This window comes from Solanum verrucosum, unplaced genomic scaffold (assembly GCF_900185275.1).
Source record: "Solanum verrucosum unplaced genomic scaffold, falcon-dt-bn FXZP01000181.1, whole genome shotgun sequence".
Lineage (NCBI taxonomy): Eukaryota > Viridiplantae > Streptophyta > Magnoliopsida > Solanales > Solanaceae > Solanum > Solanum verrucosum.
Genome location: NW_026020407.1, coordinates 3,090,021 through 3,108,589, shown reverse-complemented (window position 1 = coordinate 3,108,589; position 18,569 = coordinate 3,090,021). Strand labels below are relative to the sequence as shown.

The 18,569-nt window shown below is 34.5% G+C and overlaps 1 pseudogene; it reads right to left on the bottom strand.

Moving 5' to 3' along the window:
• Positions 1-16,327: 16,327 nt before the first annotated feature.
• Positions 16,328-17,270, bottom strand: LOC125840503 (uncharacterized; annotated as a pseudogene).
• Positions 17,271-18,569: the final 1,299 nt, after the last annotated feature.

Sequence of the window (18,569 nt, the reverse complement as noted above, 5' to 3'; positions counted from 1 at the left end):
TAAACAAGATAGGACAAGAACGATACACATGGGTAACTATGACACTCTCCAATTGGGGGTAGAAATATGGATGGGGGTATCAAGCACATCACAAACCGCATCAAATCCCAAGGCAAACTGAACTGACACATATAAATAGATAGAACCCCGATCAAACAAAACACTAGCCATCTGGTCATAGATAAGAATAGTACCTGTGATCACTGCATCAAATGTCTCAGCCTTGGTCTTGCCCGGAAAGGCATAAAACTGAGTCCCTGTCATCTTGACGGGCAACCTCCTTGCCTAGCTGCATTGCTCCCCTACCTGCATTACCATTTCACCGGCTTTCATATCCTCACTCATTTCCTCCTTGCCCACCTTGTGGACATCCTTTGCCATTACTATCGCTGCCTGTTGGTACCTCTACTCTGGTTTGCCACTGCACGGAGTCAGACATGCGCGGATGGGGACAATCTCTCCTCATATGTCCAGGTTCTCCACAATTGTAACACACTTAATAACTTAACCAAGTAAGCATCGTTGCTATTGTAATGTTCGTATCATGACCCTCTTTGATATACAGTTCAATCTAGGAAATCGTAGTAGAGATTCTAACCTCAATTGTCGCAACATAATTTCATCATTTACTAAGCAACCCATACATGTTATGACAACCATACTAAATGCATTTTCTAAAGTAATGGTGTTCATTATCTAGTCGTCCCTTACAAAACTTCTTGAATGTTGTTACCTCTAAGCTTGAATCTGCAAATTTGACCTTAATCCCTTCACAAAGCGACAAATTTGCTCTTTTTGACTGAAGCAAAGTGGAGTACCACATTTGGATGAAACACAAAATCTGGCCTTATAGGCTGCAACAAATTTATTATGTTGCTCTGTATTCAGGAACTCATCTCTCCTCTTATCCCTCAAAGTTCAGGGTATATACTTCTCCATAAAGAATACTATCAAATGTTTCCCAAGTTATGAGTAGTGCATTTAGTAGTCGACACTCAACATGAGACCACCACCACATTTTGGCGTCTCCCTTGAACTGGTAAATCATAAACTCAACACCAAATTACTCTACCTTATCCATCTTATGAAGTAGCTCATGACAATCAACAAGAAAATCATAAGAATCTTTAGATTCAGTACCCATGAAGAATGAAGTTTTCAACCTTAAGAACATAATGAAAACCTCATGTTTGTCTCTAGTCATTACATGCCCACAGTGAGTCAGGAAAACATACCTATTTCCAAGGACACATTTTCTATTGCTGGTGTTGGTGTTACCACTTCTGTTGCTTTAGTTCTGACTATAGAGTGAAGGAGGAAAGATGCCAATTTGTATCACCCAGATACCAATTGGATTCAAATCATAGCATTAAAATAGTAGAAATAAATGGTTTTTTACTAAAGTCCTATAGCCTCTAGAAGAAAAGTACAGACGTATTTGTACCGTTCCGCAAGACTCTAGTAGAATCATTTTAGTACAATGAGATCAACGAATCTAGGGCTCTGATACCAACTTTGTCATGACCCAGACCATTGTGATTGACACCCACACTAACCCTCCGGTGGGAGAACCATCAACCTGAACCAAAAACTAAGCATTTAAAGATACGGAAGCAGGTTTAAATGACTAAAGAAATATGAAGTTCCCATAAACTCCGGGAGTTCAACAAAACAACTAACAACTATTGCAGAAGTTAACCCCTAGAACTAAAAGTCATTGTACCATAAAATCTAAAGTGCAAAAAGTCTAAGAAAAAGGGGTACAACCCCAACCAAACATAGGAAATATCTAATCACTAGTGTGAGTCCAAAGAGAATGGACTAAACAAAAATGAAGGATTCCATGGCAGCCTTAAAGAACTGACTCACCTTGAAATCCGGCCTCAATCGCTGATCTCCTAGCCGAGGTCTATTAGTAGTCGCCTAAAGATGCACTTTACTCAACAAAGAATGAGCAAATGTAGTATCAGTACACAACCACAGTGTACTGGTAGGATCACATGACTATTCTATTAAGAGAATATATACAAGCAATCACAACACAGTAAACACGCATATACAAAATATATAAATCAGTTTTCATTTCAGAGTAATGTACAATTTCACATTATCAATAACAAGTAGATACGACAGTACAATGGTCCTCACATGGAACCCACACCCAAACTATTAGTGTGCCGGAACGTGACACCCGATCCAATGTTTGTGTCGGAATGTGACAGCCGATCCAATGCATGTGTCGGAACGTGACACCCGATCCAATTAGCACAACCACAACCACAATCACAATCACAATCACACCCATAATGTACATACTCATAATCATAAAATTAAGTATTGGTTCATGGCATGCACATTGTTCATTCATACTGATTTCATTAGGTTTGATCCACCGTGCCTCATTCACATACATGCATGTATTACGATGAAGCAATTACTGAGATATATCACACAAACATGAAATCAAACCATCACCTACGTCGAAACGAAGCTTGAATCCTCCTAAGATAGTTGAGCTTTCCCTTTCTGAATTCTTTCTGCTTGTTCTTGGTCTAATAACAATCAATTAACACAAGGATCAATAAACATGCCTAATTTATTCGGATAATAATCAATCTATCTATCCATTGCCAAACCCAAGATCCTAATGTTCAATTAGGGATTTTCCCACCATTAACTTCAGGTCAAAACTCTCCCCCAATGATAATTACCCAAGAATCTAAGTTCTACAGATTGAAAAATGGATTAGGGGAGCAAAAACCTTACCTTTAGCGCTAATAGTGTTGGAAAACTGTCAAGAACTTTCCCTGGGTCGTCTCTTAGCTCTCAAGAACAAGGGTTTGTAGAAAATAACATTTTTAGGGTTTTTCCCCAATTTAAGTCACTACTGTCCCGCTACAGCATGACCCATCCTGTTATAGCGGCTCACTCTGGCGGCTTACAGGGAGACAGAAGGTTGGAATTTGAGTTCCAAGCTCTCATTTCGCAATACACCTTTAACCCTTGATGTTTAAAAACTACCCTTTCACGCGAAGATCAGTTTTGAGAGTTCTACTTGCCCAAATTTGATTCCGTATAGTCGTACGAGCTCCTTAACGTCTTGGATATCCACTCATGTCATCAAATTCATAATTAAATCTCCCATTCATTACTAGATTTCCCTAGACCTTACCTGACTCAGTCCAAATTTGGACTAGGCTAGAGATTTCCAAGTCACTACTTAAAAGTTTTCTGGCCCAAATTCTTTCCCCATTGGCTTTTCCATAACGATGGGAACAAGTCGTTACAGATAGGCATTCCTAATTAGGGAGCATTTATATTTCATCCTATTTCATAACTGAGCTAGGTGTTCGTCCGGGCATCACTCCTAAACACAAATCAACTCAAATTAATGAAAGATCAAGTTTTTTGTGTCCTTTGGTCTATCTACCTTATTGTCTCCCGAGTTTAAGAGTAGACAATATATTTATCTCTATGGTGATCAAACATGAAATACTAAATCAAGAATACAAAAATAATTTAAATGATAACCAATATTAATTCAAAACAATCAATGTTCAACAATTACCCATAACCACAATCCTAGAACAAGGGCCTTTAGCTACTAATCTCTAAGAAAAGAATAAAGAAAAGAACCCTAAAAATTATTGACAACTTTATACTTGATGCCCTATGATTGATCTCTTCCCTTTTTTATCCCTAATAATTATTTCTAAGGACTATTTATAGATGTAGAAAATCATAAATAAAATAACTGAGTCTAAAACAAATTAGAAAATCCAAACCAAAAGGAATAAGAATTCCTCCTATGCGTAAAACCGCCTCAACTTGAGCCATTTTGCCTCTTTGAATGACACGTGGACGCAGACTAATTGCACTTCATTTTGAATTCTTGAATTCTGCCATCTTTTCAATATAGAGATATCCTATCTGAGACCTATGCTTCTTTGTTATGCAAAGATTGCTTGATATATATAATAATGAAAGATTTTTGTTTGGCAGCAAGTGCGCGCAACCACTACTTTCAATCTAGAACTATATATGTACGTGACATATTTTAAATGATTATATTCGAGTAAATTTGTGAGATGATCACTCCATTTAATTGAATAATTATATAGTGAAATAATTTATCTTGTTCTTATATTTTCAAAATCACTTAATTTTTTATAAATTAATCTTGTCCAAAAAATACCCTATCTACCAAAATACTAACTTGAATAGATGGTGGTGAAAATATTTGTGATCCAGTCAAGATCTACTCATTCCAATACCAAATAAAATGGCCTAACTATAAAAAGTAATTTTTGATCTATATCTGAAATACAATTTTAAAGAGTGTTTTCGATTGGTTAAGAGTATTGACTTCAAGAAAGATGCAAAGCACAAATACCGATCTCTGTATAAGATTTCTTTCTGTCATTTTCTTTATACTCATCAGATTGAAATTAAGATACTAAAAGAATAATTACTCCCCCTGTCTCAATTTATATAATATTTTTTTATTATTCGAGAGTCCAACAATTTAAGTTTGACAGAAATTGATGCATGAAATTTTCAATTTTTTAAAAATAAAATTTATATTTTTGTAAACTACATAAAAATACTACAAGGCGCAATAATTAGAAATTCCAAATATTTAAAAGATATATGAAAAATTTACAGTCAAAGGTAAGCTTGTTTGAATATCGAAATTCGAAAAGTGACGCATAAATTGAGACGGGGGAGTAATATTTTTTTAACAATGCATATTTAAAAGATATTGGTGACTGACAACACCTCCCCACCAGTAGGGGTGGGCATGGTATGGTATAAACCGAAGTATCACACCATCCCAAAATTCTTAATACCGTGGTTTTGATATTATGGTATTTGATGTGGTATATAGTATACATTTTAATTTTTTTTGGTATTCAATACGGTATTTGATATTTAGAAATAATATACCTAAATACCTAATACCATTCTGAAGTAACAAATAATATATATATATATATATATATATATATATATATATATATATATAAATTAAAATACTAACAAATATGCAACCTTGTATTAAGATAAACTAAATATTTAGAAGTTAAAACTTTGACTAATCTATTTTGATTGAAATGTATTTGAATTGTAATTGATTAACAAAAGGAGTCGTTTGTACTTTATTTTGCATATACATTTCTACATCTATAATGTGTTAGCATGATATAAAGTAGGACTTGAATATATTGAGTGTGTTAGTTGTTTTGGGCTGATGTAAAATTTGTTCAAACCTCTTGCATTCTTTTTGTCATCCGCACTCACATTTGCTTCATGTCTTATGAGGAAAATAATTACCTATCTAGTAAAATCAAATCTAAAAGTACCTTAAGGTATTGACTCAATTGTTTTAATACATGAAAAACCAATTAGGAGAAAACGAAAAGATTTCTCCTACCAACATGGATAAGCAAAAAATCACACTTCAATTTCAAAGTGATAATCACATTTTATCTACAAATCTTAGTTTAATTTGTATGCAGTCCCCTTTATCGCGCTGAGCATGTTATACACAGTTCTCAAAGCAAAATCAACATTGCTATCCGGATCCCCATTCAATAATTTTATACAATACTCCGTAGGAGTCACATCACGTTAAATATTCCTAGTTACTCTATTCTCAAAGGATAACATTAACGTCATGGTTCAAGTGAAGGAATAATAGCACCTCTAATGCATAGTAAAACTAATTTAATTTTGTAGGTAAGAAAGCAACACTTTTTCCTTATCGTTCGTCAAAATTTTCTACAAATAGCAGCTGACATTGTTATAAGCAAATTCAGCAAGCATAGTTCACACATAAATTTTTTAATCTTGTGGCCTTAAACTAAAGATACATAGAATGTACCAAAATATCCTTTTAACCTTTTAATCTAGAAATAAAAAATTCTAGAAAAGGAACAAGTCTTTGGTTTTCAAATAAAGTAAAAAGAAAAGCACCCAAATAAATTGAAATGGAAGAAGTGTATTCTTCAGAAGAAAAAAACATTTGATACTCCAGATAAAAGTTTTTATTTCTTGTCACTTGATAAGATTTGGCGAAATATGAACAAATCTACAATAACAAACACTTCTAGAAATCCCCAGCAAGAATGAAATACTTAGATAAAAATATTATTAAATCATCTCTATATATTAGACAAACCACTGGGCTTTATGAAAACTTTTGAATGTAGTAGAAATCTAATATTTTCTTCCATATCACTCTGGTTTTTCAGTGTAACGCTTAATTAGCCAACAAAGTTGAGCTCTTTTGACTAGAAAATCCAACACATTTTCTTCCAGTTGGGTGTTGTGTTTCCTGTTAGCTGAAGGAATGATTTTCGACTAATCCAAATAAGTAGGCTTGTGTTCCTTTAGCAGAGATCAACAACTTATTGGACCCTATAAAATTGAACCTTTTCAAGTACTATCTGGGTCATAGCACAATAATCAAACTATGACCATTACTTATTAGAATTAGCGTAATTATTGGCAAAACATTGAGACTTGTTAATCATTTAACAAATTTAAATATTACTTCCCAACATCTGTCTAATACTAACAAAGACATGATGCAAGTTGTATTTGTTTCTCTCTTTTTTAAACATTTCAGAAAGTTGTGGAAGATGTTTGGTTGAAGGAGGCTACAGGATCACCCTTTACTATTGTCCATATCAAACTGAAAAGGGTAAAGGCAGCATTGGTGCAGTGGAGTAGAACAACATTTGGAAATATCTTCCAATAGGGAGCAACTTTAGAGGACATTGTAAGGGCAAAGGAAATTCAGCTAGAAATAAATCCAACAGAAGAAAATAGGAGTTTACTAAAGAAAGCTGAAGCAAATCTGAAAAATTATTTGCACATTGAGGAAGAATATTGAAAGCAAAAGGCAGGGATGAGATGGTTCCAAGATGGGGATAGGAACACAAAGTTCTTCCATGCATATGTTAAGGGAAGAATGAGAAAGTTGCAGATTTCAGCAATAAAGTCCAGGCAGGGGGATATAATTAATTCAACTCAAAATATAGGGGAGGAGGCAGTGAATGTTTTTAATGAGAAATTTATGGAGAATAGTAATCCCATAGATTTCTCAATGCTAAAGAGCATACCCAAATTAATCTCAGATGAGCAAAATGAAAAGATGGTAAAATTACCATCAGAAGAAGAGATTAAATGGGTGGTTTTTGCCCTAAATGGAGATAGTGCAAGTGGTCCAGATGGTTTCTCAGGACAGTTTTTCCAATGCTACTGGGATATTGTAAAGGAGGATATCAGTAACATGGTAAGAGCTTTTTTCTATGGACAGGAGCCTCCAAGATTTATTACTCATACCAACCTAATCCTAATCCCTAAAGAGGAAGTGGTAGATGACTTTGGTGATTTGAGACCCATCAGTTTAAGTACTTTAAATAATAAGATTATATCAAGACTAATACATGAGAGGTTGGCAACGGTGCTCCGTAATATAATCTCATAGAATCAAGAAGGATTTGTGAAAGGGAGAAGTATTACTTAAAATGTCCTTTTGGATCAAGAGATTATCAGAGACATCAACATAAGAATTAAGTTCCATAATATAGTGGTGAAGTTGGACATAGCTAAGACATATGATAGAGTATCACAAATTTTTCTCACTAAGGTACTAAGAAGCTTTGGCTTCTCAGAGAGAATAGTAGACATGGTGGTGAGGTTGGTTTCTAACAATTGGTATCCAGTGATCATGAATGGGAAAACCTTTGCCTTTTTCCACTCAACAAGAGGATTGAAACAAGAGGACCCACTATCACCAACCCTCTTTATCATTGCAACTGAGGTTTTGGCTATAAACCTCAACCATCTATTCATGGATCAAGATTTTAAGGGATTTGGACTACCAAAGTGGAGTCCAGAGATTAATCATATGTCTTATGCAAATGATACTATATTGTTTTGTTCAAGACACCCTAACTCCATGAAAAATATGATGAAGGTGTTGAGAGGATATGAAAAGGTGTTTGGACAAATGGTTAACCTTGACAAAAGTCTAGTTTACCTGCATGAAAAAGTGCCAGTTGGAATCTATAGCAAAATAAGAAGAATTACAAATATTAAGAAAAGTTCTTTTCCATTCACATATATAGGTTTCCCCATTTTCTATAGAAGGAAGAACAAATCTTACTTTTAGGCCTTGATTAAAAAAGTGATTAAGAGAATTAGCTCTTGGCAAAACCGGTTACTATATTTTGGAGGCAGGCATGTGTTGATAGCACATGTGTTACAATCTATGCCAATATATATCTTATCAGCCATGAACCCACCAGTTGGCGTCATTAATCAGTTGCATCAAATTTTTTCAAAATTCTTTTGGGCTAACACAACAGGGACTATGAACAAGCACTGGGTGGCATGGGAGAAAATGTGCTATCTAACAAAGGAAGGAGGTTTGGGGTGGAGATCATTACATGATGTCTCAAAGGCACTTTTTGCTAAGCTTTGGTGGAATTTTAGAAATTCAACAAATTCATTATGGGCATCCTATTTGTGGAATAAATACTGCAAGAAGTATCACCCTATCCTAGCTCAGGGATATGTGACATCACATGTGTGGAGGAAAATGACATCAGTCAGGGAAAAGGTAAAATAGGAAATATGGTGGCAAGTTAAGTCTGGTAACTCTAGCTTCTAGTTTAACAGTTGGACTAAACAATGAGCCTTATATCACATTAAAGAAGGGGCAAAATAAGAAGAAGTGGAGGTTAAAGAGTTTAGTACAAGAGAAGGGTGGAATAGACATAAACTGTTACAAAATCTGTCAACAGAGATGACAAATTACATCATGGAAAACATCTCACCACCAAACTTACTGTTTGGAAATGATGTAGCATGGTGGATGGCAAACTCACAGGGTAGATTCAAGGTGAAGTCAGCTTGGGATTTGATGATAAGTAAACATGAACAAGGGAGTGATTATGATTTAATCTGAAACAGAGGACTACCTTTTAAGATAATTTTTTTCTTGTGGAGGGTGTGGAAGAGAAGAATTCCCATAGATGATAACCTGAAAAGGATGAAGATTAACATAGTCTCTAGATGTTGATGTTGTGATAAGAAGGATGAGGAGGAAACAATAACCCACTTATTTCTAAGAGCCCCCATAGCTGCCAAGCTATGGATGTTTATTGTTAATTTTGCAGGGATAGACATAGAGGGGATACATTTACAACAGCTTATCATTACTTGGTGGAAATAGGAGGCAACATACAAACTAAAGAAAATATATAAAACCATGCCAGCTATCATCATGTGGAGTTTATGGAAAAGAAGGAATGCATTCAAACATGGTAATGGCATCAGTTATGAATGAATGGTGGATATGAAAATGGAAGTGCTGAGACCGATGGTGAAGAGTAAATTCCCATAGATAAAGAAGATAAGATGGTCCTGGCAGGAACTCATTCTCCGCCTAACCACTTATAAACCCAAACTACACTTCTTGAGTGTCACTTGGAAACCACCAGAAGCACATCAAGTAAAATGTAATACTGATGGGGCATGTAGAGGTAACCCGGGGCAAAGCTCCTATGGATTTTTACATTAGAGACAGTAGGGGTGATCTAATTTATGCCACAGCTAAAGGGTTAGGCTTGGAAACAAATCAGGAAGCTGAAGCAATGACCATACTCTCAACACTTAGAGAGTGTCTCAAGAGAAGGTTACAAGATGTCATAATTGAGACAGATTCACTAAGTCTCAAGAAAATCATAATAAAGAGTTGGAGGATACCTTGGGAACTAATAGAGATGGTAGAATAGATAAGGGAAATAAATCAAAAGATTAGAGCACCAATCACTCATAGATACAGAAAAGGTAATTGTTTGGCTAATACAACTATTGATTCACAAATGGATCATGAGTATCACAATTGGCACGAGCTTCATCTGATGGAAAGAAGGATCCTTAATTCAGACAAAGCACAATTACCAAACTACATGATTAGAAAACGCAGAATTAATCCACAATGATTCACACTATGAAAGTAAAAGGAGAAGACAAGATACATCAAGTAAAGAAATACATGCAAGAATGGAGACAAAGAAACAACAGTAAGCATATATATATAACAACAGCAAAGCACGATAACAAAGGCAGTAAGATCAAACAAAAATTGGTAGATATGTTGGTCATGGTGATACTGATGGGTGAGCTAGTTACAACCATAACAAACAAATTAAAATACAAAGGGGAGAGGGATGTTTTTACAGATCTAGAGGACAAGTACTCAGCTAAAGGGCTTCGGAGGCTTCGATTTCACCCGAGCTACATCAACGGTCATCAATTCTTGGAGGAAGTAGCACACAAATACCCTGAGGAAAGGAAAACAACTCAAGAACAGAAATCACGGAGAAAGGAAAATAAGATTAAGAAATTCATAACTCTGCAGAAGGAAATCCATCATATAAGAGTAGAGAGGCTTCATTGGTTACAAATCATTGAGGAACCACTCGAGAAGGAAGAGACTATAGTGACTGGAATGAGTTTTGGCAGCTGCGGAGACAGAAGCTTGTCGGGTCACTTTCAAAAATTGATAGCAGATTTAGACAAACGGAGAAAGCTTTTGTTGGGACGGGTAGGTGAGTTTTATGATTTGTAGATTTGGGCCAAGGGCCTTGTAATTGGTACAGATGATTGAATGAATAAAAAAATGCTTTATTAAAAAAAAGATTGGAACCTCAATTCCTGCAAAATCAACAAGAGTAATTGAAAACTCTTAATGCCAGTTCTTTTTCTTTTAATGTCCTATAAGTTTTAGCTCTTCTAATAAAGCATAAAAGTGTTTTTTCCTAGACTCCTCAATTCTCCATTATGACGAGATATTGGAATGAAAGAGTTACTAAATATAGAAAGTGACATCCATTTCAAATGGACTAAAATGAAAAGTAAAATACGTAAATTAAAATAGGGCATTAATTTTCGCTTCAGGCTCTCCGGCGGTGCCACTCTTGGCTGCATTATCACTGTTTGAACTCCTTATAGTATTAGTTGTAAGAACCTTGGGGAATTTAGTACAAAAATTATATAGTTAATTCCACATTATGACGGGATATTGGAACAAAAGAGTTACTAAATATAGAAAGTGACATCCATTTCAAATGGACTAAAATGAAAAGTAAAATACGTAAATTAAAATAGGGCATTAATTCTCACTTCAGGCCCTCCGGTGGTGCCACTCGTGGCAGTATTATCACTGTTTGAACTGTTAATAGTATTAGTTGCAAGAACCTTGGGGAATTTAGTACAAAAATTATATTGTTTTTTATTGGTAAGTGTAATATGGGAAGGGATAGTGAGAATTGAAGCAAATGTTGATGTACATTTCTCTATTTCAAAAAACGGCATCTACCAACACTGACCACATCATTAACATAAGTTAGATGGATCCATTGATAGCCAACCGTTATTGAAATTATAGTATAATATTTGGATTAAATTAGAAGGGTACGAAATGAGTTGGAAACTTTTTTAGTCTTATAGTTTGGGGTGCCAATGTAGCATAGTTGCTTAGCCATCTTTACTCTTACGTATTACACTATCTTTAGTGGAAAATGGACTCTTATAACTCTCCCCATCCCTATGGTACTATGAGTGTACAACTATAATACCATATGAAGATATTTTTCACTCTTCAAAGGGATTGTGGGTTATGATACTCTACCTAAAATTGACAATGTTAGAAGTGTAATCAACTCCAGCTTGCTGTGTGAATCCTTTGACTACCAACTTAGATTTGGACCTTTCCACACTTTCATTTGATTTTGTACACCCATTTGCATCAAATAACATTTTTTCCTGTTGGTAGAGGAACCATCTCCCATGTATCATTTGCATTTAATGTTTCGAACTCTTGTGTTATTACCATTTGCCAGGCAAGATTCAAGATTGCTTCCTCATAACAAGAAAGGTTCTGATTCATGTGATAGTGCATTTACCAACTGGTTACTATTCTTTTGAGTTGTAATGCTAAACAGTAGACATATATTAAATTGAATTTGAAATTAGGTACAAGTAACACTTTATGTAAAGTCAAGACTGGATTCAAATGAGTACACCTCCAATTTCATTTACTTTAACCTTGTATCCATTTGGTAAGGTGATTAGAAAAGGATATGGTAGTGGTCTAGTGTTTTTAGGAAAGTTTTATAATAGGTCATATGGTGTGATGCTCCTGAGTCTATGATCTATGATTTAAGATCCAGCAGTCAATAATGACAAGTTACCTATCTCAGTCATTGAAGAATAACAAGTAAGTATACAACTCCACTTATATGCATGAATCATCATTGTCTTTGTTTCCAGCCTGCAGGGTCCCCAAGAGGTTGAGCAACTGCTCATACAGACCTTTAGATAGATTCGGTGGCATTTGTCTCCTCACCTCAAGATTTTCCTCACCACCTTGACTGTTTCCTTCTTCAGATGTGTAAGCAATTTTTGTAGAGGCTAACCCTTTCCTGTGATAATTATGGAGTTGGATGGATATACATGGAGTTTGTAACATCTGTCTTTGGTGTGTCTAGATCTTTTGCAATAGTCACAAAACAAGTGTGCATAGGAATTACCAATACTAGAACTACCTCTGAAGTAATTGTTGTTGGAATTTCTAGAGTTATCTGGACCTCCTGTGTATGAACTGTAATTTGTCTTGAAATCTCTACTAGTATGGGGTGATGCAGATGCACTCAGAGATGTGGACTCCAAAGCAACCTGGTTATGGGCCCTCACTTCTCGTTGCTTCTCCTCATGGGATAGGATAGCAAAATCTTGCTCCATACAAGGAAAAATCCCAATAGGAAATGTATGAGCCTCCTACTTGTTCAGCCTTGTGCATCTTTGTTTTTCCACCACAAGTACACATACAAGTGCATTGAGAAGTAATGTCGATTGTGTTCATCTGCTCTCACTGCTTCTTTATTTTTGTGTAATATCAGTGATATCTAGAGTTCCTTGCACCAAATCTTTTATTTCCTTTTGAAGTTGGTACGATTCGCAACGATTGGTCTGATCATATCGATCCTCTAACTCCTCCCAAAGTTCCTTAGCATTGCTCACATGTTGGAGTCCATCCCTTAAGTTAGGTGAAAGTGAATTTAGAATCCAAGAGGTCACCATGTCATCACATCTTTCCCAATGTGCAAAACTTGGATCAGTTGAGTCTGGCTTCACAATCTTCCTGTTAATAAAACCAGTTTTCCTTTTCACTAACAGGGTTCTAAGAACAACTCGTCTCCAGGATCTATACCCATTTTCATAAAAAACAACAGGTAACAGTGTTGAACCTACATTCTCTGATGGATGTAGGTAAAATGGACTAGTAGTGTCCATTCTATCAGTGGTTGTGTTGTTATCAGGTTGAACATTATTCATATTTGAACAACTTTCAATACAGATGAAATCGATTGAAGAAGAAGGAAAATGCGATAATGATTGATCGCTCAAATTGAATGGAGATCCAAAATGTTGAAAACAAGGCAATAATAACTCAAACTGAGCTGAATCAAATTAGAATGAAGAAAAGAGAGAAAATTCACAATATCTCAATTTCGTGATTACAAAAAAAAAACTGAGATCGATACAATACTCACAATCCAGAATCAAATGCGGAATGAAATTGCCTAACCCTATGTGCTGATACCATGACAAAATTGGAAACAAGAGTGCTGAAATAAGCTTGAGTTTACCATTAATGGAGCTCGAACTCAGAGAGAAGAAGAAGTAGAAGAAACTTCTAAAAGGAAGAATTGGAAGTTGAGTATTGCATTTTACTAACTGAATCAATAAGCATTACATTGGTGTGTATATATACACAAGGAAATTAGCTAATTAAAAATAATATGACATTTCTAACATACTTAGCCAACTTCCTAATTCTAACTACTTTTAACTACCTTAACTTTACTCACTAATTCTATCAAAATTAAAGCGCTCAATAATGTAGAGGTTCAAATTTTGGGTTTGTGGTGAAGTTTATTTCATCTTTATGCATATTTTGCTCAAACAAAGTGGACATATGGTAAATGACACTAATAAGAAAAGGACATCATACGATAATTTAGCCTAAAAAACTAGCTTGAAAGTCAAAGATTTCAAAATCATATACATAATGAGATAAATTGTCATATCACCTATTGATGTATACTGTTAATGTCTCAGTATGTGTTGGTCTGACAATTAAAATGTGTATAAAATAATATAAGAGCTCGACATAGAGTGAGACAAGAATTTAATTAAGTGTACTCTGATCATGACCAGAAAAAATAGACAACTATATTGTCTTGCATAATCCTCATTAAAGTGAAACTCAACACATTTGGTGATGCATCAGAATTTGGGGCAACACTGACCAACAGAGGGAAGTGACTTTGGTCTTTTGGGAGAAAATCCAATTGCTAGAGAATTTGGTGATTTAAAAGTTTGATGTGGTAGAAAGTGAAATGTTGCAATTTGTGGGGAAATTAGTGTGTGACAATTTGTTGAGAAAAAATGTGTGTTTTGGATGAAATTGATAAATTGAGTTTATATGAAGGAAAACACATATATTTTGGACCATTAGACTCCCAAATAATTGTAGTTGGTATTGAAGAAAATTTAATTCTACACGGATAAAAGATGATGAAAATGGTATATCAATTGAACTATTAAAGAGTTAAGTTACTCTTTGACTTCAAATGACACATAATTAGTTACCAGAAACTTCAAAAGGGAATCCCACAGACACTACACTGACTTGCAAGCATACATATACTAGAAATGTTTAGAAAGGAGTTGACAACAACAATCTAATAATCACAGATATATCACACATGAATTGGAAATTATTCAAGGATATTCATGAATAGATAGAAGTACTGATTGCACAAATACAAATTGAGGTAAGAGTTAGAATAGAACAACTGTAGTGCACAAAAAGAGCTCATATATACCGTTGTAGATAGGAGTGTTTAGGGGTCGGTTATAGGCTTTGATTCGATTGTTCAGTTATTAATCATGAAAATAAAATCAAAAGACAAGGTGTGGAATATAAAAGACAAATTAATTAGCAAACAATCATTTGCCGACTTCACTTGTCGTAATGTACTTTTTCCTTTCAAATTGAATTTTCACTAATAGAGGAGAAAATTAAATGAAAACTAGAAGAGCAAACAACTGAATCATGCCCCCAAATTGATTCCATTAAATACCCCAATATAATTCTTCTATCCCTAATTATTATCTGCACTGCCTTTTTTCACCATGAAACTGGCAAGTGATATTTTCTGATCTAGGCCTAGACTCGCAAGGCTTTAAAATACGTCACTAGAGTGTCAAGTTTGCTTACTTATAAACCCCCTCATATAAAAGATATGTATATAATTTTACATTGCATTTTCCCCACCAAACAATGACCTAACCCTCTAATGATATTGTCTTCTTTGATCCTAAACTCGCACGACTTTAAAACGCGACACTAAAATGTAAGATCTACTTACTTATCATGTGTTTTTGCCGGTGTGGACTTCTTATCCACACAAACACCCTCTCTTATGGATTCAACGTACTCGCTGAGGTTTGTCCAACCATATAAAATTTGCCTAAGAGCTGCCCCATCACATGAGATTTGCCTAAACCTAGCAAAGATGTTTTCTCCACCTTATCAAGATTTGTGTAAACTCAGTTGAACTTCATCTCGCATCGATACAGTTGACACATAAGTGACTCTAATACCATTTGTAATAGTCTAATCACTAGTGATATTGTTCTATTTGGACCTAGAATCACACAACTTCAAAACGCATTATTAAAATATAAGATCAGATTACTTAAATACTTAACATCCATCTTGTGTTCTGACAATGTGATACTTCTTATCCTATGTTTAGGGTAACACGTACAACCTCCTTCCTAATTTCCAATAGCAAATTGAATCATTTTTTTATTCTTAAATACTTTATTCTTATAAATGATGTGGTAAAAATAATTTGAACAAGTGATTCAAAATAAAAGAAATATGGGCTTGATAGTTGGTCATACGAACCTGGACTCTATATAAAATAGAACAATTTGTTTGAAAAATAGAAGATTTTGCGCATTTGGAGCTACACTTAAATTGGACAATAGGATTCAACCAGTAGAAGTCCATTCAACCCAAACTCAACAACTAATTCAAACATAAAGACCCTGCATATTATTTTTTCACCAACTTAACTACTAATTGAAATCAAATAAAAGACCTTGCATACTGTTTTTCAACCAATAATAGACTCTGCATATAAAGTAAATAAGGATTCAAATGGCTATTTCATCTCAAAAGAAACAAAACTTGACTTTCATCAAAGTTTTTGAACATGGAGTTTCTTTCTTCTTCTTCACCCTCCTCCTCCTCCTCTAGTTCATCACCATATCCTCCATATTGCTGCTGCCAGTAGATCAAATTTAATTGCCTACTAAATTGATAAATCTCACATGTCATTCCAAAATGTAAGTATTTACAATTCACATAAAAAAGTTCCCACCACTCAGGACATGCCCTAATTGGATATCCCTGTTGATCATCAATCAGTTTACCCATACAATCCATAAAAGGGCAATCAATAACTAGTGGCGCAGCCAAAACTTTCATTAGTCGACTGGCATCTCGTACTCGGATAAGAAAATCAACCGGCATTATAAAATTGATATCCAAAACTTCCTTGCAATCAGAAACAGGACACCTTATAGCAACCTCATGGATAATCTTATTGATTTTTTTACCTATATAGTTCTGTATGCATTCTTCACAATAACGATGATTGCAATAGGTGCCCTACATCATTGTGTTTGGCAGCGGACACACATTTTCACAGATTTCACAGAAAGTACAAGAAGATTCCCCCTTTTCAGTAATACTATTCTTTAGGTTAAGTGAATCTGGAATAACAGAATACTCTATTTCTATAGGTTTTTTTACCAACACCATGATTAGAGCGTGATTCCAAGTTCTTATCGGAATGAAACTGAGTTGAGTAGAAGAGAATTTTTTGCAACTCGATATCATCATCTCCACTCTCGTAGCCGTTGTTATTTTCAGCGATAGCGATGACATCAGAATTCAGTGAGGTAGGATCAACTTCGACTTTGCTGGAGTTCAAGATTTGCAAATTTGTTGATTCCATTTCAACTTGATTGGAATTCACGATTTGCAAATCTGTTGTTTCAATTTCAACTTGATTGGAATTCACAATTTGCAAATTTATTGATTCCATTTCGACATCGTTGGCTCCGGCAGATTTCTGAATTTTGTGTCTTCTATGGAGTCTCCTGAAATTCTTAGATCATCTTGATGATGAAAAACCTTTGTTCTCGACCTTTGGATTCAGATGCAAGAATTTGGATATGATAGGGCGCTTCATTTTGCCGTCTGTGGAACCCTAAATTTCTTTCCCATTATATATATATATATATATATATATATATATATATGTATATACATATATACATATGTATATATACTATTTTCAGGTTCTTGTATTTATTTTACTTTTTAGGGTTTAGAATTAATTTGAATTAATATCAACTTTAAAATATATTAATACAATGTGTGATTTGATATGACGTGTCGAAAGACGTGTTAGCCAAGTGAAACGGTCAATAAGATCATGCCACGTGTTGAAAGTGATACAACATGTCTAATCAAATCAAACACGTATGAGAACACGCTTCGTGTACAACTGACGTGTTTCAACCATTAAACAACATAAATTAAAATTTGATTGGTCAAAAAAAATCATTCTAATCAAAATTCTTCCTGCTCAACAGAACTAACATGTTCAATCAATCAAATATCATCACATTAACTTCAGCCTAATCGATTGGGGAAAAATTCCCCTCATCACAATTGTTTTGTCCCAGCACAAGTAACATGTTTCATTTAGATTATAATATAGAAACAAAATTATGGTAAAAAACAAAGTTGTCCTGATCATATAGGTTTCACCCTAGCAGAAGTTGCATGTTCTAGCTAATCAAATATTTTCATGAGAGTTTCAACTTGATTGGTTAATAAGAGTTTGTCATCTCTTCCATCTTGACACAAGGACATGCTTAAGCCAATCAATATCATCATGTTAACTTCAATATGATTGAAAAGAGGTTGTCCTTGTCACAATTCTTCTGACCTACAATTATAATAATGATTTTCATAATTTAACAAGCTAGAGGATCTCGAGGATTAAATGCTATAAGTTCTAGATGAAGATCAAGGATGAAGGAAAACTAAATACCTAGGTATTCAAAACAAATCTAATGAAGGCAAATGTAATACCAAGGTTTTAAAAGAATAACTTCACATATTTTTGTCCATCAAAGTGTTTTTTGTGAATCAAGTTCAAATTCAACTCAAATTTGAAATTAAACAAAAAAGTCCTTAAATTTATATTCCAAGAAACTGATAAGAGGACTATTAGAGACTATAACACCAATTATTCTTAAATATAATATCATGATTATTATAATATTATCATTCTTATTATTTACTTGGTATGAACTTTATTGTCTGCTGCTCA